At 39.1% G+C, this 22,647-nt stretch overlaps 1 protein-coding gene across 4 annotated transcripts in view; it reads left to right on the top strand.

Annotated features, from left to right (window-relative positions):
- MTUS1 (microtubule associated scaffold protein 1) overlaps positions 1-22,647 on the top strand; it is a 117,278-nt gene that overhangs the window by 1,016 nt on the left and 93,615 nt on the right. Inside the window, exon 1 of one of the 4 annotated variants that reach the window (XM_066185832.1) lies at positions 1,397-1,478. The exons of the other annotated variants lie outside the window; for them this stretch is intronic. The gene's annotated coding sequence lies outside the window, so the exon portion shown is untranslated. Of the gene's footprint in view, positions 1-1,396; positions 1,479-22,647 lie in introns of those variants that run through there. 4 annotated transcript variants of the gene reach the window in all.

Genomic DNA, 22,647 nt, shown 5'->3' with positions numbered 1-22,647 from the left:
GTGCTTTGGTCCCGCACTGCAAGCACGAACACTCCTGAGATTTTTGAAGGAGTATTTTTAATGCTTGCTCCTCTGCTTGCTGCTATTTATACCATGCAAGGTTGGCAAGGAGAGGAGAGCCAGAGTTTGAAAAGGACATTGAGCTTTAACTTGATACCATTGTTCCGAGGCCAAGGCGAGAGTGCAGATATTTAAAATAAAACAAAACAAAACAAAGAAATACCCAGAAAACAATCCCATGAAAACACACTACCTCTGTTTTTCCACTGCATGATCGAAGCAGAGAACTGAGCATCCCCTTCTGGTTAGGGTATGTAGGTGATGTTCTGCTATGGGGTCTAAGCTTGTGCTTTGGTTTTATTATTTGTTTGCTTGATGCTTGCAATGTGATGGACGGTACAGCTGGTTAAACCCCACACTGGAGGATTATGTGAAAGATGAAGTCTCATGCTGTGGCAGATGCATGACTTCCACTTAGGTAAAATAAATCATTACTGATCACTGCCTATGCATTGTAAGGTCTTAGAGTAGCTATAATGTAAAATACTGTTAACACTAAGTCTAACAAATTGGATGATACCTGTGCTGCTGAATGTATATTCATGGGTAACCAATTTCTTTCTTCTTTTTCTGAATTAATTTGATACACGTAACACCTCTCTTTAAAGTGACTAGAGGTAAGTTTTTCATATAGTGAAACTTAAATTTTGGGAATAGAAAAGCTTTAACCTTCATCACTTACATCACTAAGATTTTCAGAGTGGATGGTGATAACTAATACGATGAATCTCCCTCTCTGGATTGCTAAATAAGATTGGTATTAAAAATTCTTTATTCCTCGTGACATGCACCGTGCTGTGGTGGAACTGCAGAGCAGCATTGTAGCGGCTGGCTCGCGTGACTGCAGACCAGCCACTGGGGTTAACTTAGTTCTCCTAGTGCTCATTATCGTGGGTGAGCAATAGATTGCATTTCAGCTCTGTTTTTATGGAGTAATTGTACGTGTGGTAACAAGGCCCTGCTAAAAATTCATACAGAGCTTTGATTTCTGGCTGAGATCAATCTGCTTCAGAACTGTGGCTGAAACATAACCTGGTAAATCTGATGCTAAAACTTTACCTAATATGATTTTCTGTTCAGAGTAAGCATGATTCTGTATGTAAAGATTCCATAAGTTGAAAAATACTTGAAAAAATGTTAAATTTTTAGTAGCTAGCCCTTTAATGGGCTTCATGATGCTTTTGGGCAGTTGTGATTCAGTAAATAGGGAGCCTTACTGCTGGATGCATAATTGTTCCTAATTCTCATATGTTTCACTTACAGCTGAAATCAATGTCTGAGAATTGACTAACTGCAGAAGGGCAGTGTCAAGGCCTTGAAAAAGTCAAGATTTGACAGAGTAATGACACTCTAAATGCATTTGGAGCTTCTTTCATTTTGTGGTTTCAAACTTTTGTCTGCGACCACGTATGTAAGAAGTAGGTTTCTTTTATAGGCAGAGCCAAGATTCTTGTACAAAAATGTCAACTCTAAGGAGGCTTTTTTTTTTTTAATCTTGTAGGATTTACTATTGAGCTGAGATTTAACATGTCGGGTAGCTAATGGTCTGAACAATCTAGCAAAATAATTGCTAAGATTTGTAATAGGAACTGTGGAATGCAGATTAGCCAGCTGATAGTGTGGGACTGATTTTTTTATCTACAGAAACAAAAACGCACTTATGTTTTTATACATGTATATGTGCCATGTACATGTATAAATGTATATGTTTTGTATAGAAATGTGGTATGTTACATTCATATAAGATGCTAAAGTGTTTCACTGCTGTATTTTGATTGTTTGATGGTGAGAGATAATTATGTGATCGGAAGGGCTAGTGGTATGTATGATTCAACAGAAGCTGAAGTGATTTCCTGCCCCAAGTCCCTATTCCTGTTCAAGTCATTTTGTTCTATTCATTCCATTTCGTGATGTATCCTGATTTACTGTTTAATTGGGAAAATCAAGCATTTTTAGTTGCCTTTATCCCATTATTTTAGAGGATTACCTGGCAAGTTTGTAAAATTCTCATTCTATGGAGTAGTTTGGAGTTAAAGCTGGAAAAGTTAATGCTCTTTATTCTGCTTTACTTGATTGCAAGAATTAGTGCTTCTTCAGTGTTTGTGCTGTGGCACTGGCTGTTGTACAGTTTGCTCTATGCAAACATTAAAGTGAGAATGATAACAGCCTACTTCTTTTTAAGGGAGGGCTTGCATTGTGGAGTTTTTTACTTTTCCTGATTTATGTATGAAGATGTTTTAGACTCAGTAGTTGCTCCGATGGAGGCATGAGAGGACTTGCTTTCTGCTTTCCTATTTTCTCTATTGTTGAAAAGATGATTCCACAGAGTATGCTGTGCATACGTATGCTTTATTGTCTGACAAAAAAGTCAGTGCTAGTTGATAATTTTGTGTCCTCCAAGCAAAAAATAATATAAATTCTGAGTCTTAGTTTTCTGCATGAGTAGGCTTTTTCAGCACCAAAAAATTATATCAGGATTTAAATCATACTTTAAATCCCAGTTCAGTGGGAAATTTCCTATTTCCCATCCCTAGCACCTGTATTAACTTCAGTTTTGTTTCATGGACTTCTCCTTCCCTTGAATGAATTGCATTAATCCTTTCACGCTAAGTTAACTCAATCTACTTTAGTTACTACTCTGTTCAGTTTTTGCATCAGGAAAAACTGAAGCTGCGCTTAGTGGATGACTTTGTGATCTATGAATTGCCCACTTGTGTTGATTCCCAAGTCTCTGTTGTCATTCCTCTTTAGATGGTTCCCTTACATTTGTCATTTTGTATGGCTTTGTCATAGAATTTATTTGAGTCCGTCCAACTTGGCTAAGTTGCCAGTGTGCTCTCAGCAATCTTCAAATACTTAAACATTTCACAATTATTTTTCTTTTGCAGTCTTAGATAACTATTTTAAAAAATGGAAACTAGCTCATTTTTGCATTTAATATAAATGTGAATTTAATGATTGCAATATGGTAATTGTGCAGGGAAATGAAACTAGTGCATGCAAGGCACTGGGAGTTGAATATTGTAACCCACATTGGGTTTTGATGAACTTGTTGTAGTGCAGACCCCTGTGAATGTGCATACAGAGGTTGTCTGTGTGCTCAGAGTGACTGTGGTCATCAGCTGTACAGCAGAATCCCTGAGGTGGGGTAAAACAGTTGGAATGCATGTGGTGTAGTACTTCATTCTAGTGGCTGGGATTCCTAGTATCTCTAATATCTTTTACTCTGTCCTCTCTATGCTGTGTCTAACCGAAAGAAATAGGACAAGCTTTCTTCCGGAATCAGTTTCCCTGCTGTGTTTGCTCCATTTGTGTCAACAAAGAAATGGTCAAGCCTTCTTCAAGCAAATCCAGAGTATTGAAGGAGGAGTTGTCATTACTATAAAAAATATGGTTGTAGATACATTCTGTGGTTTGGTTTTTTTTTTTTTTTTTTTTCCCCTGGTCTCCCGTCAGTGTATGAGGCCCATATAGTGTGTTCTGCATATGTTAGTTTAGTTTAGCTGGCATTAGCTGCATTATGGCATTAGCTGACACCAGTGAGGTCTGGATGGAGTGATTTGTGAAATGGTGCTCCTTGTTTCTTTCTGAGATCAGCTGTAAACCTGTTCGACTGGCCAGAAAAGAAATTACTTACATCACTGGGCTCCTGGAAGAGTGTGATTGTACTCTTTGATGAGTGTGAGGGGTTGGTGCTGCAAGTGTTGAAGACTGCGTTTTGTGTCCATTCATCCCCTGTTGGAGTTGTAGCTGAGGCTGCTGCCTTGTCTCTAGTGTTGAATTGCAGCAGACTGAAAAATCTTGACTGAAGAATTTGAAAAACAGGAGGATTTTGCTGCACCATCATTGCAGAAAGGTTTGGGAACTAAGGATCTGTATGCCATTGCACAGTCTGAGAGCATTGTGCTAAAGATTATGGGCTGATGAATAAACTGCTGTTAAACAACTGTGACTTGTCCATTAGCTCTGGTTTGTGTTCCCATTCTCAAAATTAACAAGATCTGCCTTTCTTATTTTACTTGGTGCTTTTACCTGTGTGTTTCTAGTAAGTCAAATGTGGTTACTCTGAGGACACTAAAGGTAAGATAGGTGGACTGTATCAAGACCGTGGTGTTAGACTGTTTTTAAATTGGAGGTGTAAATGGAAGATGCTGCCGTGCTGGCTTATGCACAGCATGCTGTTAATGCATAGTCTACAAGAGTCATCAGTTCTTGGACAGAGTCTGAGTTGCTTGCTCTTAATATCTGATTCAAATGTTTCAGTGGCAGTGAAATATTTTTTTACTGTGATTATTAGAGGTATTTGAAATACCAGTGATGTAACTTTTAAAGGGAAGTCAGGAAGTGCTTTCATAATATTTTCCTCAGGCTTGTATTTTTCTTTAAAAAGATTTTTATTTACAGAATTAAAATTTGCCTGGGAAGTACCTTTTTCCAACCTCCAAACTGAAGTAGGATTACAGCTAGTGCTAGATCAGGTCAAACATGGCAGGGTGCAGCTGAATCTTGCAAATCTGTAGTTGGAGGTTCTGTAACCTCTTTTGGGTGATCTAGCAAATAATTTCATTTAAGGAAAGAAGTAACTTGAACTGGGATGGTTGATGAGCCATTTACAGGATTATAGGCAAGTGTTGTTACAGAAGTTAGTTGGCAATTGTACCTGGTTTTGGTACTGAACTCTTTCAGGTGAAACACAAAGACCTTCAAGGAAATTGATCTAAAGTCAGCTATTGGTGGCCCTTGCCTCTGAAATGACACTGATCAGGTGATTCATTCTGTCCCTGAGCAGGACCATAGATAGCTCTTTATTCCAGCTCCGAGTTGCAAGAGGATTGTAGTTCTGAAGTTTTCTGAATGCTGCTCCCTTCTGTAAATAATTCTCATATGCTCCCCTGTGAGCCTGTCCTTTCATCCAGTTGAATGAAGTTTTGAGATGTCAGATGTCCTTAGCATTGCTTTTAGTTTGAGGCGAGGGAGGGGGAAGTTTTCTGGGCAAAATTAGCTTGAAACAAGTAATTTTTAGTGGTGTATTCGTAAATGGTGAATAATTGGAAGACTGCTTAGCCATAAGTAATAGCTTGATAAAAATTATTTGTAGAAAAGTGGCAGATACACAGTGTTTAAAACTGAAAGTCTTGTCTTGGCAAACTTTATTTAAAATTTCTGGAGTTCTGGTAACCTGTGCTATCCAGCGGTCAGTACAACTTCCACTCTGTGGAGCAAAAGCAACAATACACAGCTCTTGTTCCTTTTAAACTGGGTCCCCAGTTTTAGAGATGTATAAAGGATTGTTTGATTGGAAATTGTCAAAATTGGTTATAGTTTTTGCTTTGAGTTGCTTTTGTTATTTTCTTCTCCTGCTTAATTTATTACGTTTGATGTTTTGAATTCTGTGTTATTTAATGTCATTTCTCTGTAACGGCAGTATTTCATATCGGTAGTTTTCTTGTGTTTATCTTGGCTTTTAAGTTGCTCAATTAAAAAGACAGCTTATGACACTCATTCACCATTAACATTTAGAAATAAATGGGATAGGTGTTCATTTTGGGAGATGCTGGTTGATACAGAAAAAAAATATGCAGCATGCATCCCAATATTAAGATTATTTATATCAGTATTAATTCACCATTTGACTTAAGAAACAACATAAAACTTTAATGCTGTTCTCTTGAATCTTTGTGATGTTCTTTTGGGAAAAACTGAAGAATAACTTGAAATTTGGTTTGAAAGGCTTTTAACACTCCTCTCTGCCACAGGCAGTGCTTTTTGGACTGTCATGTCATCTGCAATGATGTCAATTGAAGATTAAACTCTTCTGGTATTCTATTGATTGAAAAGCGTGAACTTCCCTGAGATTTTCATTACTAGGCTTTGTTTAAACATTTGTTAAACCTTCTGCTGATCTGCATTGGTTTTGTTCATAATTAAATTGTGCTCTTTGGGGTTAGCAAACCTGAACAACACAATTTTCAGAAAATGCAACTTTTATTGAGTCCCATCATTAAATCAGTGTATAACTTTCCCAGAAACTGGAGAAGTAAATGTCATAAAAAGTGAAGTGTTGCATCTTGATTTACTGCCCACATTTATCTGAAAGCTGAAGTTTGTTGGTGAAGGAGCTGAGAACTAAACACATTAAACCTCAAATAAACCGAAAACCCACTAGAGTGAAAGGATGGCTTGTTTGGAGGACTAATTCTTGCAGCAAGGTGTATGCAGCATTAGGGTTGTCACTTTGTGGAATGTGAAAACTAACTTCTGTTACTGATCATCTGTCTTAATTCCTGAGTGTATACATTATTCTCAGTATTTTGGACTGAGAGAGTGAGCTTGTTTAGCGCATCTCTGAAATTAGCACTGAAACTGTATTCTCATACAGTTTTTCAGCACAGACCTCTAAGCTGGCTCATTACAAAATTTTCTGTGGAATTGGACAGTTGTACTTAGTGTGCTTGAGAAAGCCTCCTCTGTTGTCTGTGATGCCATGTACAGGTTTTCCATATAAGGCTCAGTGCAGTTTGCTACTGGTGATCCTGTCTTGCCTTTTTGTCGTTTTGGTTTGGTTTTTTTTCTGTAAAAGTATTGTTTGAAACTAGATGGTGCTTTGTCCATCATTGCATGTGGACTTTGTGATTTCTTCTAAGAGGATTGACAGGTTTTGGTTCTGCAAATGCGCTGGTGTTCAAAACATTACTGAATTATTGTATGGCTCTTTTTGACTCCCCACTTCTTTCTGGTTATTCCTTTGAGAAGAAAGAAGAGAAGAAAATGAATGCTTATAGTGAACTTCTCCTTTCCACCTTTTGGACATTAGTCTTTCAGTTTTACGTGTACATAATTATTTCTGACTCCTGGCTGAAGCTCTTAATGGTCCTGTGGCTTCTTTGTTGATGCTGTCTAAGCACGTGAAGCACTGATGCTGCCTCCACTGTGTCCACGTCAAGTTGCAGGACAGCTCCCCTTTGATGCTGCAGGTTGATGGCTGTGTGATGCAGACCATTTCTGGCCTAGCAGTTCTAACAGAGCATAAGCAGGCTCTGTTGCAGTGCTCTGTCACCTGATGTGTGCACTGATTATTGCTTTTCTCCCATCAGTCATCAAGGACCTTAAAACCATTACTCAGTGGCTGAGTTATCTAATCTTGGGAAGCCTATGGATTGCTGTTCCACTGCTGCAATCTTACCTAATTGCATGACTTGTCTGCCAGTTTCACCTCTGCAAGATGCCTTCAGTGCTGACTTGACCATTTTATTACATTGTAGATACTAGAAGGCATCTACAAAAATTTGCAGAAATTTGGTGTTTCTTTGTGTTAGTACTATCTGCACAACTTCCTGTTTCAGATGTGCTCTCTATCAGATACTTCTAAGTGGGCAGCCTGTATGATGCTGTATCATCTCAGTAATACTTCAGGTGTAACTCTGCAGGAGCTGAACTCTACTGCAGATTTCCACCAAAGAGAATGTTATTTTGTGTGCTTTATTTGCTCCTCATTTAGTCTTACGAGCCAAACTTAGGGAACTTTATTCTTACTCCTTTATCTTTAAAGAAGTGTGGAGGGAACATGAACTGTTTTCATTGTCTGTGAAATCTCATCCTTTTCAGGTCTCTGTTGGCAGCAGCTGCCATCAGCAGCCTGAAGGTGCTGAAATAAAATCTGTTGCTATGATTCATAGTTCATATGTGTTACAACATGTGATTGAATTTAATGAATTTATTGCCAGAATTGTCTGAGAATTATTTTTATATCACGTAGTAAGTTACTTACCATGTACTTTTTATGATGCTGTTAAGAGTAATTTTATGTGTTGCTGAGTTTCAGGTAATGGAATTTTTGTATCAACAGGTGGGTTGCTGGAGTTGTTTCTTTGCAAGCTTTCCCTAAATGAAAGGAGTTTCTCAGATGTTTTGCTGTGTTTGCATCTTGTGTCTCAGTATAGAATCATCTCAAAACTACTGATGTTCCCTGTAGTGCATCTGTGTTTCCTCTGCTTTGTTTCATTGTCATAAACAATTCATAGGACCTGTTGAGGAATTGTTGTAGTTGAGTATTATGAAGCTGAACTGTCTGGGTGTGACACATTATTAAAATCAGCCAGAGCCTTGATGCCAGGAGATAATAATGTCTGGTTCTGCAATCGGCATGGATTGGTGGCCTTGGGCAGTTGGATGCCTTTAGTTATTTGTACTCTCAGTATCTGCCTGGAAGGACGGCACAGGCTTGCCAAGCAGCTGGCAAGGTCACCTACTTTAGTGTGCCTGGGTCTGTAGTAACAGAATGAATGTTCCTGCTCTGTTCTCATGTAATGAACAGCTTCAGATCTGGAGTTGTGCAGACCACTGCTTCACCTAAGGATTCTTTGTGCTCTGTAGTCCTTGATATTCTAGTAGCAGATAATACAAACCTTGTGAGCTTGACAGTTTTCTCAGGAGATTGGACATCCACCTCAGTGTGTATACTGCTTGTGGTAAAAGCTTGCTTCTACCTCATTGCATAAGCACACAGATCAAGATGTCTGAGCAGCTTCTGTATGTGGTTGGGACTCATCTTTGCCTTTCTTTCCTTGCCATGAACTTGTTTGTGTGCCATAGGTTTTGTGTAATAAAATGTCCTACTGCTCAGCAAGTGGGCTCCAAAGTCAAGTACCATAAAGCCAGTTTTCTGCATTATAGATTTCTCATAGATTTCATAATAGTTGTATTGGGCTAATTGTATAACTATTATTTATTTGTGCTTCTCTGCTTTAATCAAGCTGCATCTCAACACTTAAGAAGTTAGTAAGTCTGGTTCCAAATTTCAGCCAGCTTGAGCTGGTAGTTCATTTAATACCTTAATTGCAAGGTGATAATTGAATAGGAGTCGTCTTCAGTTTCCTACGTGCAGAGGCTGTATCATTAGACCTTCTGAAGTCTTACTAAATGCTGCCTCTACGGAAAGATGTATTGCAACTTTAGCTATTAGTTTAACAAGAAAAGGATTGAGCATGTTTTTTGTTGTTACGTTGGACAAGTAGCTTCCCTGCTTGCCCAGAAGACTGTTGGCCGAGTGCTTCAAGCATGGGGCTGGCGGTGCATGCTGTGTTAGTTGGTGCCTCTGAATGTTTTTCAGCATTTGTCTTTTTCCACGTGTCCCAGCCTGGTGGCAATCAGTACTGTAATTCTTCCCCTTGGTGCTCAGCTATCTATTGCATTGTCTCCTGTAAGCTGAACTGCTGGCCTCACAGAGGTCACAGCGCCGTTGTGCTGATGTGTAAGCCTTACTCTACAACAGCGTGTAGTCACAAACACACATTTGTAAAAAATGCACTTTTTAGACAAAATGAGCACTGTGAAGCCTTGAAAGGAATGACTGTAATGTACTCAAAACGGAGAAGAGTGAAGGTAAGAAACTGCAGTAGTTAAAGCAGCCCTCCCAGCAGAACATCTGACACTTCAGTGGTGTAGCTTGGCATGTGGGCATGCCTCCAGCCTTAACTCTCCTAGGGGCTACCCTCTTGGTAAGGTGTCACCTAAATATAGCAAGCCTGTGTGGTGGATGTGTTTTTTGATCCTGCAATGGGCTATTTCCAGTGTAAAATAAGCAGGAAAGCTTTGTCTTCCACAGGGTCACTCCATCATAGGCTTTCAAACATTTCCAGTTGTTTAGCTTTCTTATTGAAGGCCATGCATAAACTGTGTGGCAAACCTTGAGATCAATATTTCTGTTCTCTAATCTGTAATGGGGTGCATATCATTGATAAAAGATGTCTGGTTCTGCAGAGGTCATTCCATAGTATCTATGTAAGTTATATTTAGTGCATGTTTTTATCTGATTGGTGTCAGAGTAAAGCTGCTGTTACAAACTGCTTACTTATTTATAAACACAGAGAATGCAAGCTTCCCGTAGAGAGGCAGCCTAGAATTTTGTTCTGAAAAAAAAACTGTAGGGGAAGAGGCTTCTAGGGAAAAAAAATCAAAAAAAATCAGTTGCAGTGTTTTCTTGATGGCTGGCTGATGGTTTTGTTTTACCAACCAATGGCTTCATAAAAGTATGTTTGTGGTTGTCAAATGTAAATACAGTTAGATGCTATAAAGAATTAAGCTTCTCAATCTCCAGGACTAATCATGGTCTGCAGGTAGCAGAGGGTGGCTTACAACACAGTTGCAAAGTGGTGGGCTGGCTCCCTCCCTGAACTTCCTGGGATGATCTTCTGCCCCCCCCCCAAAAAAAAAAAATTTAAAAATGCAGTATTCATGTCCATCCCATTTCAATTTACTTTTGAGTGAGCACTTGCAACCGTGTACAAATGGGTAGGTCCTTGAATCTCTTAACTGTTAATGGTCTTTCAGTGTATATATTTTATTTTCTGGTATTGTTGTAGAGAAGTCTTAGATGGCAAATTCATCTTACTTTGCCTCAAAGTAACATTGAATAACTGGATAATCATACAATCTAAAATGGTTAAGAGTAACTGCAGCAACCCTGTGTTTTTTCATTCAGCAAAAGAGTAGCATTTTTAAACACAGAAGATGAATCTGTAGTGTTGAAAAGGGAAAATGTCAAATAACGTGTCTGTCCACTCTTGCGAAGAAGTCTGTCACTGAAGTTATTCTGAGTGCTGTAGTATCTTTTCCATGCTCTTCTGCTCTTCCAGAAATGGCTTTCAGAAAGAGGCAGAATGGCCTTTGTCCTCAATGATACTGCCTGGAGAAAAATTTAATCTCCCTGGACTAACGGCTGCCTTTCTAGAAACCAGTGACTTTGAGGTTAATGTTTAAATATTTAAATGGATTTGGCATGTTGCCATTTAAGTGGAACAGAATGTGCTTAACCTGAAACTCAAACAGTTCCCTGGGTAGCCAAAAAAATAAATAAATTACTCAATAGTGCAGTGGTCTGGTAAATTGAAAGGTTATAGTTTATCCTGAACAGGGTTATCCCAGAGGAGGAATATCTGTCTGATTTTTTTCTGTTCAGTTGAGGGGAATTTTTATGGATGTTATTGGAACTTTTTACAGAAGTTCTTAGGCTAAATGGTAGCACTCATCTGTGGGTCAAAGTCTAGTATAAACAAGTTCTAGTGTAGGGTAGTAAAAATAATCTTAAAGGACACTGCTCTGCATGAAGGAATTTTAAACTTCTTGAAAACTGGGTAGCTTGATAAATTTGGATGGTTTTTAGTTCTCTTTCTTTGGGTTGGAATGTAAGGGTTGACCAAAGGTTTGATGCATGTAAAGCTCAAGCTTAATTTGGGAGTCTTGATACTTAAGACTTGAAATGGAAGAAGTTAAAGAAGAAAGGCAAGAGCATGTTCTCCTGGCATTCTTCATATCTCTAGGGTTTTCTACCTTAATCCAGAGGACTGGGTTACCAGTGCCTGCAAGAGAGGTGGGAGCTTTGACCTTGAGACTGCACCCCTAATCCAGTCAGATTCTGACATTAAGCTTACCAAGAACTTGCAAAAAACATCCCACTTTGGGGAGGTTTCCTGTCTCTTGTGCCAAATGATGCAAACCCAGGTTTTCTGCCAAGGATCCCAAGGATTTTCTCATTTCCTTCACATTCTACACTGGTGACTGCATGCTCTCTGTAGGTGAAAGAATGAAGCCGTGTTCAAGGCATGCTAAAGTAAGCTGGGCTGGACAGGGGAGACAATTTTCTTTACTCATTGTTGGGGAAGATGAATATTCCAATCCCTCTTCATGCTTTCTTATACAAATGTCATGTTCAAGTTAAACAACTGTGAATGTTTCAATATTTGCAGATGTGGAACCTCACATTTTAGAACTCTTAATGAAAATAATGATAAATCCCATAACTCCAAGTCTGTGAAAGAAGTATTTGAGGTTGCAACAACTTCCCAGACAAAATAGTATTTTGCTTAACTTTGCTTGTGTGGTATTTGTACTACAGCACAGAAGTGAAATTGTCTGGGCCAGTGTTAGGTATTTGCTTGAACTCATGTTTGTATCCTAGAGAAAGGAATGACACTGCAAATGTCCGTCACAGAATTCATACATCACATACTGTGATGTGATTTATGTGATCCAAAGGGGGCGTCCCCCATAAATGGTTAAGAGATCTGCACAGTCCCAAAAACCATCCTCCACACGAGTGCTACAACTCTAAAATTGGTATGAACTACTTATTCTTCTGCATCATCTGTGTCAGTAGTTGGAGACAATTTTATTACATTCAATGTATTTGGTGATTTCCTTATAAATGAAAAGGAATTTCTACTTAAATAACTGTTTCATAGACCATTTCAAGAAGGGAGCTCAGACAGACTGCTTTTTGGGGAAGGTGAAGGGAAAGAAAAGAAGAGAAAGAAAAGTTTACTTTTGACTGCTTTATAGATGGATAATAAAAGGACAATCTGTGTTTCATTCAAGAAATAACACATTAAATACCTCAGCTAGAAAACTTTCAGTAGGAGCTTTTAAGATGAAATTTTAAAATCTTACTTCTGAAGAAAACGGCTCTTTTTTACCCCTTGTGTGTTAAATTAGATGAAGGAGAACAATGTGTTCAAACTGTCAGCTTAACTCTCAGAAGATTACAGTGATCTGTGCCTGGTGCTGCCATTTGTAGTCAGCTTTCTCCTGCAGCACTCTTTAGCATCCTTAGTCTAGGAAAACTTTTCCTTGGGGAAAAGACTTTAGCAGTCAAGAGTGATAGGCAAGAAATTAGAAAAACTTGTTCAGGAAAGCACGCAGATTGCGGATTTGGTCAGTTTGCAAATATGAATGGATGGGTCAAACAGAAGATAAAATTGGATCTGTTCTGCAGGGTAAAGAAGAAGGAGGGTAGGTGGTTGGTGATCACTTTTTTTTTACAGGGAAATATTTGTGCTGTATTTAAATAGAGTGAAAGTATGTTAATCTCCATGAGAGAGACTGTTACGGGCAAAATGGGGAGTAATGGAGAAACATCAGTCCAGAGCTCGGTATTGACTAATCTTAAAGAGCAGCTTATAAGAAATCCCTGAAGGCATAATCAAGCCATAACAAGTTCAACTAGGGACCATGAAAAGTCAGGTAATGATGAGATGAGGCAGGCTTGGCACAGCAGGGGAGGAAGGGATTGTGCGTGCAAGCTTCCCCTGGTGCTGCTTTTATTTTGGGGTGGTGTTAGAACATGGCTGTTAGATGGCTGTGGTTAACATACACTGCCTTGTCCTTTGTGCCAGCTGAGCAGCAGCAGAATTCACCACCCAGTGACTATGAATGCAGAATGCTTGTGATACTGCGGGTGAGGTTCTTCAGCCTCATTATTAATTCATTCTTCAGCCTCATTCATTCTTCATCCTCCAGTCAATAGATACATTTATTGCTTTAGTTCCTTCTGATTTCTGCATGTTTGTGTGTTGTTTTTGTTTTTCTCTGAAAGATCACAGAATCATGGAATGGCCTGGGTTGGAAGGGGCCCTAAAGGTAATCCAGTTCCAACCCCCCTAGCATGAGCAGGGATATGTTCTATTAGACCTGTCTGTTCAACCTGTTCCAGTGCAGCACCAACCTCACAGTAAATATTTTCTTCCTAGTGTCTAATCTAAACCTACTATCTTTCAGTTTGTAACCATTCCCCCTTGTCCTGTCACTACATGCTCTTGTAAATAGTTTCCATATTTCTAGTAGGCTTCCTTCAGGTAATGGAAGGCTGCAATTAGGTCACCCTGAAGCCTTCTCTTTTCTGGGCTGAATAATCCCAATTCTCTTAGCCTTGATGATTATAGCCTGCAGATAGCTATTCCTATTTTGCAGGTGGTCAGCTCTCTACTTTTCTATTTACTTTCTGATGTAGTGTTTTTCTGATGGTAAGTGAAATGAACTGTAGTCAGTATTTGGGGCCATGAGATGACAATGACAAGCTGTGTAGTGCCAAAGTCTTGGCTCTTCCAGTATCATATTCTTCCACTGGTAACTCTATGGAGCTGTAGTATGCTGTGTGCTAGACGGACTTCAAAGCTTATTACCATCCACTTAAGTTTTGCAAGGCAGAAAGAATCTTGCATTTGCCAAATTACTTTGACACCTTGAAGAAATTAAATGCTACAAAGCTCATTGTTATAGAGAAGTTGTTATCCAAGAACATTGGAGAGCTGAAAGAGTAGTTTCCTTTTCAGAGAGCAATCATCTTATTCATTTAGCCTCTATTGCTAAAAGGATGTCTTAGTAGTGTGACAGTTGACACATCTCTGTAGGCAAAAGAGTGAGTTGATGCTCTATGCCTTCTTCTATGAGGCATTATCAATTCTTACTTGTAGTTAAAGATAACTGCATAATTTCTTTTGATACTTCTGTATCACTGACTGGATGCACATTATCCACTGGATACCTTAGATTTGAAACTTTTTTCCTGAAAAATTGGAGGTGTTTTTTTTTTTAAGGTTGTTTAATTTTGTGATCTTTTAAGAAATTCCAATTGGCTTCATTCCTTATAGCTTGAAAACCCAGACATTGAACTGAATATATTGAATGAATGCAGAGAAAGTTCTCACTCAAAAAGAGAAATCATTCTGAAATGTTAACTCTTCAACTCTAAATTTGTGTACCCAGAGGTGGTGGTTTGTCTGTGTTTAAAACAGTGTCAGTGAGCACATAGCACTAAAATGGCTTAATTTAAATTATGAATATATTACAGTGAAGTTTAATACAACTATGATAATTTCACATTTAAATTGACTTTGTTAAAATGAACTCGTTTGTATTTATTACAACTCTTTTATACCCTGAGGAAAGAAATATTTTCAGAGGGTGGAAGTAATTTTAACAATGTTTCACATAACTAATGTGTTCTAGTTTTCCTTTTTTTTCCTCTTCCCACTTTTCCTGCAATGCAGAATTAATTTAGAAGCCCGGGTTTAGCAGCAAGTTACACACTTCCAGGTTAATTCTATGATGTGGTTAAATTCATTTAGTAAAGGAAAATCTTGAGTTTTTTGGAAGCACCATTTTCACGTTTACTTGCCTGTAGTAGACGGGAGTGAAGAGACTGCAGTTTATGTCACTTAAGAAAGGTGAGGGAGAACTGTTAGTTCCGTAAGGCAAAAATGAATAACTGTTTGACGTGTTGCAATATGACTTTTCCAAACAACTGTTCTTTTCTCAGGCTATCTGAAGGTAGGCTGAGATTACATTTATCCAAGCTGCTCTGCAGACTTTTCAGTATAAAATTCTCTCCCATGGAACTGTATGTTGTAATTTGTGATGCGTGGGGGAAGGACAGTGATAGTGGGGGAAACACCTGCTTGTGTGTGTGTGTTTCTCTGTGATCTGGAGCACAGGGTCAGTGTTTTGCCATGGCAGCACCTGTATGCTCTCAGCACCCTGCACCTTGTGGAGCCTTGTGCAGACAGCACTAATGGTGCTGGGCTGCAGGAACTCCTGGCCACAGCAATTGCTCTGAAGTAACTTTGTAGCTTGACTTTAGCTGTGGGCTAAAGCTGTGGTAGCCCACAGCCTTATGAAAACAGTAGTTTGTGGTTCTAAAGTCTTCTGAGTTCCTCAGTTGCAAAAAAGTGAGTTGAGTAAGTCCACCCTCCTCTTACTTCAGACCTGGCCAGGCAAAGGTGTGCTTATTTTGTTAGCTAGAGGTTTTGTCCCTCAGTGTGAACATGATCCCAAGTGTTACAGAAAACAGCTCTCTGCAAATAGCATTTGTCAAATTTGTGTAGTCCTTGTCAAACCTGCTCTCTGAATGTGTTGGTAGCATGCAGGGAGTTTTTGATGCGGTGCTGGCAGAGCGTCTAAGGAAAATTCCTCAGCCTGAGTCTTTTATTGCTGCGTGGCTGAACTGATCTTTGAAAGTTGAAATCTCATGAGAGGACTCTCTGTAATCTGGCTTCTAAGGTTTTGTTATGGTTTGGTTTCTCTTCTTCCCTTGCTCTCACTGATTGCTTGTACTCTGCTGTATGCCACAGAGGAGCGCTTCTGATGACTAATCTAACTCAGCCTCGACTTGTCTCTTTTGAAAGGCTTGTGCTTTGACTATTGTAAGTAGATTGTGGGGGATGTTTCTTTCTACTGTGCCCTAGTGTAAGTTGCTGTTACACACCAAATAACCTCCCAGATTTATTACTTGAAGTTGTCTGTTCCATAAACATACAAACGTGCTTTTATATGTGGCACTTACAGTTTATTCTTTACTGCTTAGAGGTTGAACAGATTATTAGCATTTTTAAGCTGTTTGCTTAAAAGTGATTCAGACTGAATCTTCTAGTTGTAAAAATTACATAGAAGCTGGTAGTATTTGTGAGTGAGATATGGTGGCTTGTATTGCATGGTAAGCATGTACTGTCTTTGATTTCATGTTCCCCGGTGTTTTAAATTTTACAGCTAAAACAGAAGTGTTAGCGGCTTCTACAGTTAAGGCTAAAAACACGCCAGGCTGAGAGACAAATGCCAAAAAACCTCCTTTGAGTAGTTCCATATGTTGCTGACACACTGTTTCCTGGAAGGCTGGTTGATGTGTTGGCAAAACTAGTATAATATGTCATTTTCTATTAGAAGTTTAGAAAGAACCATTAAGTTATTGTTCTTAAAATGGAGAGTTGGGAATGATAAAGGGCCTCTACTTGGTGGTTTTTTTGCTGTTCTCAGTGTTTTAAGTAATCTTTGATCATTGATCTTTGCATGGTAAGGTATTGCCTTTCTGTGTCTGGTCTTTTCTGATCCTGCTATCTTTAGCTAAGCTAAAATACTGAAACAGGATCTGCCAGTATTTGTTTTCTAAATTAAAAGGAAATATCAATTTTGATATTGATCAATTGATCAATTGATCAATTGATATCACCTTTGAAGGTGATAAAGGAAATGTTTCTCTTTATGAAAGGGGGGAAGGCCTAAAACTAGAATGGGAAAAAAAGAGGAAATTACTGTTGCAAAATGTATTCAAACCAACACAGTTACTGACTTGAATGTGTTATTAAATTGTAATAAATACTCTGTTTGGAGGTAGGACTAACTTGACCTACAAACAAGCACAATTCTGTGCTCAACTTCAGGGACAAGCAAATCAATGACTGTGTAAAAATCCATAGTTTGAGTGATAGTGGGCTGGCTGCTTCATGCTGCCTCAATGTTTTGGTGATTCAGGGATTTTTCCAAGCAAACAAGTAGCCACAGCTCTACCTTAACTTTTAGCTCCACTGTGATTGTTTCAGGAAGAAAGGTGAAAAACCCCCAAACTCTGCAGGAGGAAATACTGGATGCAGCAGTCTGCATATGGATCTCCGTTAGATAAAAATAGTAATTATTTCTAAAGAAATCCTGGAAGTAGCTTTTGAAGTGCAGTGCAGTGACAATATCTTCGATTTATGGATCTCTTTTTTAGGTTATTTAACAACATTTTAAGAATAGTATCCATTTTCAGCATTCTCCCATTCCCCTGAAATGGTAGAGGAGGAATTAGTTTTGTGCCTGCATTTCTATACCTCACGTCTTCACCTGGGCTTTCTGTTGTCATTGAGTAGGACTGGTAGCAATGTTTTTACCAAAAAGCTTAGGATTTTTCTTAATAAAATGTCTTTTTCTTATTGATGCTGAAAGGTGAAGAGTGCATGCAAGAAAATATGTGCATGTGAGGAATAGTGTCTTAAACACACAGAGTGGAAGCTGGTGCTTGGTATCAGGTGTCCTGATAGCAGGACAGGTATCAGAATTCACCTGTAGCAAAGAGGGCTGACATCTCCAGCCTAAATGTCTGGAAAAGTGCATTAAGCTGATTCTGCTTAAATGTTTAACAAAACTGCTCTGGATTCTGACCTGTACCCCTTTCTATGTGTAAGCACAGATTCGTTTTTCAAACTGAGAGAGGGAAACTACTGTCATAGTTCACTAACGTCCTGCTTTTCATTTCTTTTCAAAGCTGATCAGTTCCTCAGCAGATGGAGTGAAGGGGAGTGCAGGCTGTGAAGCCATCCACAAACTTTGTTTCCCTTACTACGATCTGAGGGAGTGTGGGATCTGAGGTGATTGCGCAGTACCAATTGTTGGCCAGAATTGTATGATTCTTATTCATCTTGTCCTGTTCCTGGTCACTCTGCTGTAGATGAGGCTGTCTGTGACAACTCATTCATGTGCTTGTAAAGCAGATGTGTCCACCTATCTTGCAAGTGAGGCCTCCTGACTTCCAGCTTTCAACTTGACTATGATTTACCCATAAGGTTTTAGTTAATGAAAGCAGGTGATTTGTATTTACATCAGTATAGTGGCTGAATTGGTTCTGTGTGAGAAATGCGCTGTTGCCACTAAAGTCCTTAACCAAACCTGAAAGTCTGCAAGGACCTTCTGTCAGAAGCAGCGACTGGTATTTCTCTGTATATATTTTTGCTAAGTAAGACAGTACTGGCATCTTGTTTCTTTCTGAATGTGGTAGGTTATTAAGCAAAATGTGTTCTTGTGACTCTCATTTGTCTCTAACTCTCCCTCCCTCCACACCAGTCAGTAGTCTAAAAGCCAGTTTGACATTCTGCCCTGAGTGGGGATTTTTATTGGAACACCATTTTCCGAAAAGAGGCCTTTACTTTTCTTCCTGTGTTGACTAGAATTTTTGTTTTTTTCCCAGGCATCTAGAGTGTGTGAACTTGCTGGGGTTTATTCTAATTGTGGGGAAGATATAGCAGCCCACAGTCAGGAGAGTGGTACTGGAGTGTCCCATCGTCCTGATGATACTCTTTGTAGTTGTTACTGTTCAAATGAGAGTGCAGTTGTGATTGCTGTAGCTGCATCTGCTTGATTGTTAAATCTGCTTTGGTGGTTCCCCTTGTGTTGGAGAAGCTGTCGGCTTTCCTGGACCTCAGCTGTCTCTGTGCATCTTGGCAAAGAGTTGGGATGTCATGCCAGTGTAGTGCATGTAGTATGAGAGACATGAAATTTGGCATCCTCAATTTGAAAGAAGTCTGGTGGTGAGACCACAGGAATGTTCTCTAAGTTGGTGTTTGGTTTCCCCTTCTGTAGTGAGCATTTTGAATGTATGGAACTTCTCAGTACATGCCAGATGGATCTGCCCAAGCCATGGGGTAAATCTGTGCAAATGCAGACTTCTGCTCATGGTTCTGGTACTGTAATTTTAGTTAGCAGAGCCTGACTTTGGCTTTGTTATTACATACTTTGATTCAGAAGAGAATCAATTCACCTGTGGTTGATTTGGAATCCAAACTGTTCACTGATCTAACTGTTGATTTATGTAAGTATTTGACATTGCAAACTTAACAGGGATCTTAGTAAATTTATTTTCTATTATTTAAAGAGTGAATGTTTTATGGTTGAATCCTAGAATTGTATTTTGTCCGTGTACACTATAAATGAGTTACTCTTTATATCTAAGGTAGAGATAGGCATCTGATTAATCAAGTAAACCTAACTGCAAGCTCCAGTGTATTATTGCACTGAACCAGTGGTTGTGATAAGAATTGTGATTGTTTTTTCAAATAGCTTTTAAAATGTATTTTTCCATTGTATGGTCATAAAAGCAAAGATACAGGTGCTGACTTAAAGAAACCTGAATACTGAGGTTTATTTTGGTTTTTTTTCTGCATGTGGAATCTAATGCTGGGCAGGCTTGTTGAAGTAAGCACAGTGTAGTAGTGGTGTTTCTTGTGTTCAGTCCATTCTGTGTGAAATAACTGGGCCATGTGACAGGATGAAGATCTAAAAATTGGCTGCTGAGCTGGTGCACAGAACTGGAGAAGGCAGTGATGGCAGCAGTGTTCATGTGCTTGTTAAGATTACTCTGCTTAAACCAAAATATGCTGTCTGGCGTGTTGGTATGTGAATGCCAGTTTGTTCTCTATGTGTAAGTCTCTTTGCTCTTTCAGTGGAGTCTGTGGGAATCTTTCAGGTATATTGGATATAGAAAGCATTCTTACAGAGTTTCCAGCCTCCCTGCTATAGCATGTGATTGGCTTGGATTGAGTTTGTAGTACCACCTGCTGTATGAAATTGTGGTTTCTTTATAGTACATGGGATTGCAGGTTTGTATACCTAAATAATTTTTAGGAATGAATGTAGCTTGTCCACAGCCCTTAAATTCATTAGTAGCCAACTTTTAATTCGAAGTGTGGATGGGAATAATTGAAAACCCCAAATTTTCAGTCTTGTTATGCAGACTTCAAATTCAGGGACACAATGGGGAGAAACACACCAGTTTTGGTGCAACTACTCAGAGGCGGGTGGAAAACTGGTAGGACTTAAAACTTTTAGAAATTGGGAGTTTAAGCAGACAGTTGCTTTTGCTTCTGCCTTGGGTGGGGAGAGGAGGATATTGTGAAACAGTTCTGAAGACTTTTTGGTACAGTTTACTATTAGGAAAACAGTTGCTTTTGCTGCCTTTCACACCTGCCATTCTCTGTATTGCAATGATTTTAAGAAAACAGTCAAAGGACTCAGACTAACAAGTGCTGTGGAAGGCTTGACTGTCTGACACACAGCTTGATTTTGAGACCAATATGTATGCCTCAGTAGAAGTTGTTTGCCTGTCATGGGATCATTTAAGAAAGCACATTTTTCTCCTTTCTAGTTAAAAAAACCCAAACCTTACTTTTACTAAAAGCCCTTATCAGTGGTCTGGATTGAAGTACTTGGTACCAGTCAGTCTGTCATGTGCAAGATCAGAAGAGCAGGACTAACTTGAGCACTTGGTACTTGCCCACAGATTGAACCTTGGCCTCCTGCACGTCAATTGTTGCAGTTCCTAGGTATTGTCCTTCCTTCTGACTTCTGGCATACCTAGTTTTGACTAGGAACTTCCTTGTAGGTGGAAGAAATTCAGCCCAAGGAAGCTTATTGTTGCCACCCTATTCACAGAACTATTTTGCAGACTACCATTCCTTATTACTTCTTTCAGCAAACTTTTGAACGATTTTAAGTCTAACCACCAAAAACTGCTTTTCAATCCTAAAGGCTTTGCTGTAGCTGGACTTTTCATAGAATGGAAGCAAGTGGTTTCCAGGTGCCAATCCCTTCCACCCCTGGTTCTTGTGAGGCAATTTCCTCTGGAGAAAGTTCCTAATGCAGCATTAATGGCTTATAGTTGACATTTGTGAGCAGTATACTACCAAAATGGCTTATGAAAACACCTCTGGTATGTTTAATTTGGCTCAGAGAGAGCAGAACCCTAGTGGTGGATTTGAAGAAAAAACATCAAGGTAGAAACAGCCTCCTCTTCCAGGAATATGCTGCAATACCTGATGAAGGAGGGAGAAATCACTCTTAAATAGTCTCCAAAATTAGAGAAACAGAAATGAGACTTCCAGTGGATCTTGTGGATTCTCCTAGATATTCTGCTTGGCTCAGCTCAATTTTTTTTTTTTTTTTTTTTTTTTTTTTTTTTTTTTTTTTTTTTTTTTTTTTTCTCTCAGCTTTTGGCAGTTAGGGCTACATATTTTCCTAGCAGGAGAAGCTTAATGACTTTTCCCCCTATTTATTTTCTAAGATTACTCAGCACTGGGTTTGTGTTGTGGTTTGGGTTTATTTTGGTGGGGTTTTTTTGTTTTTTGGTTTTTTTTTTTTTTTTTTCCTGTCCTGCATGGGCAACCCTTCTGTATTCAGCCTGCACCAGTATTCTGGGATTTCGTTTACCAGAGTTGATCTACAAGCTGTGCATGCAGAGTCCTGATTGAACAGATCATGAGGACCCTTGTTTGTGGACTGTGAATTGGTGGATTTCTAGATGGAAATTTAGAAACTGCAGCGTTGTTGACAAGCTTTGTTGAACTTGCTGCTGGTAGAGGATGTAATTCTGTCATGCAAACTTAAACGAACTGAGATTGCTTTCAAAAGGAAGTTGGTTACCCTTCACAGGACAGTGTTTGGTTGTGCAAGTTTAATGAGCTTTTACTAGGTACCTGAATGTCAGGTTTTTGTTTATTTTTTCCCAATGGTGTTTCTTCCTCATTCCCTAATCCTCCCCCCCTCCATGCAATGTGCAGCCCAAACACATGGGAGAAGTGTTTTCTTGCTTCTTTGAGCCGAAATGCAGGAGTTCCTTATCTGTATTCCAAACTAATGTCAGCTGTATGAAGTTACTCAAGTATGCTTCTTTGTGTTAGCCCTGTGTAGGAGCTTTCCACCTGCACTGCAGTGTGGTGAAATATTTGCCTTATCAAAGTGTTTCTGACCTGCCTTTGATATGGCTGGTAGTTCCATAGATTTCTGTACTGTTAAGTGACTGTTTAACCAGAAGCTGCCATATGATGCTGGTACTTAGCAGAACTGAATAATGAAAGTCTGTGACCAATGTAAATCCAAGAAGTCATATTCTGTCTCAGTTAATGACAGATATGTATTATGTCCTTGGGTGAACAGCCCGGAAAGCACAGCTTTGGAGGAACTTGTGCACAGTGATGCTTTAGACCTTGGTGCTCTCTACAGTTTTGAACCAGGGAACCTTTGAGTTTTGTCTGTAAGAATATAAAGGATCATTTAAATAGAATCTTTGCCTGTCTCTTTGCAGAATCTATAGAAGTTGCAGTAATTTTTTTCCTCCTTAGACATTTTTTAGATAGTACTTGTGAGAAGCTCATTTATCTGTGTTCTTCCAGTTATTTATGCTGCAGATTTGCATGTCTTAAATGTGTTTTAGCCCAATAAATGGCGTTGTGTATG

Source organism: Chamaea fasciata, unplaced genomic scaffold (assembly GCF_029207755.1).
Source record: "Chamaea fasciata isolate MVZ Bird 193981 ecotype frontalis unplaced genomic scaffold, bChaFas1.0.hap1 SCAF_6, whole genome shotgun sequence".
Classification (NCBI taxonomy): Eukaryota; Metazoa; Chordata; class Aves; order Passeriformes; family Sylviidae; genus Chamaea; species Chamaea fasciata.
The sequence above is the reverse complement of the archived record's forward strand: the minus strand, read 5'-3'. Positions and strand labels throughout refer to the sequence as shown.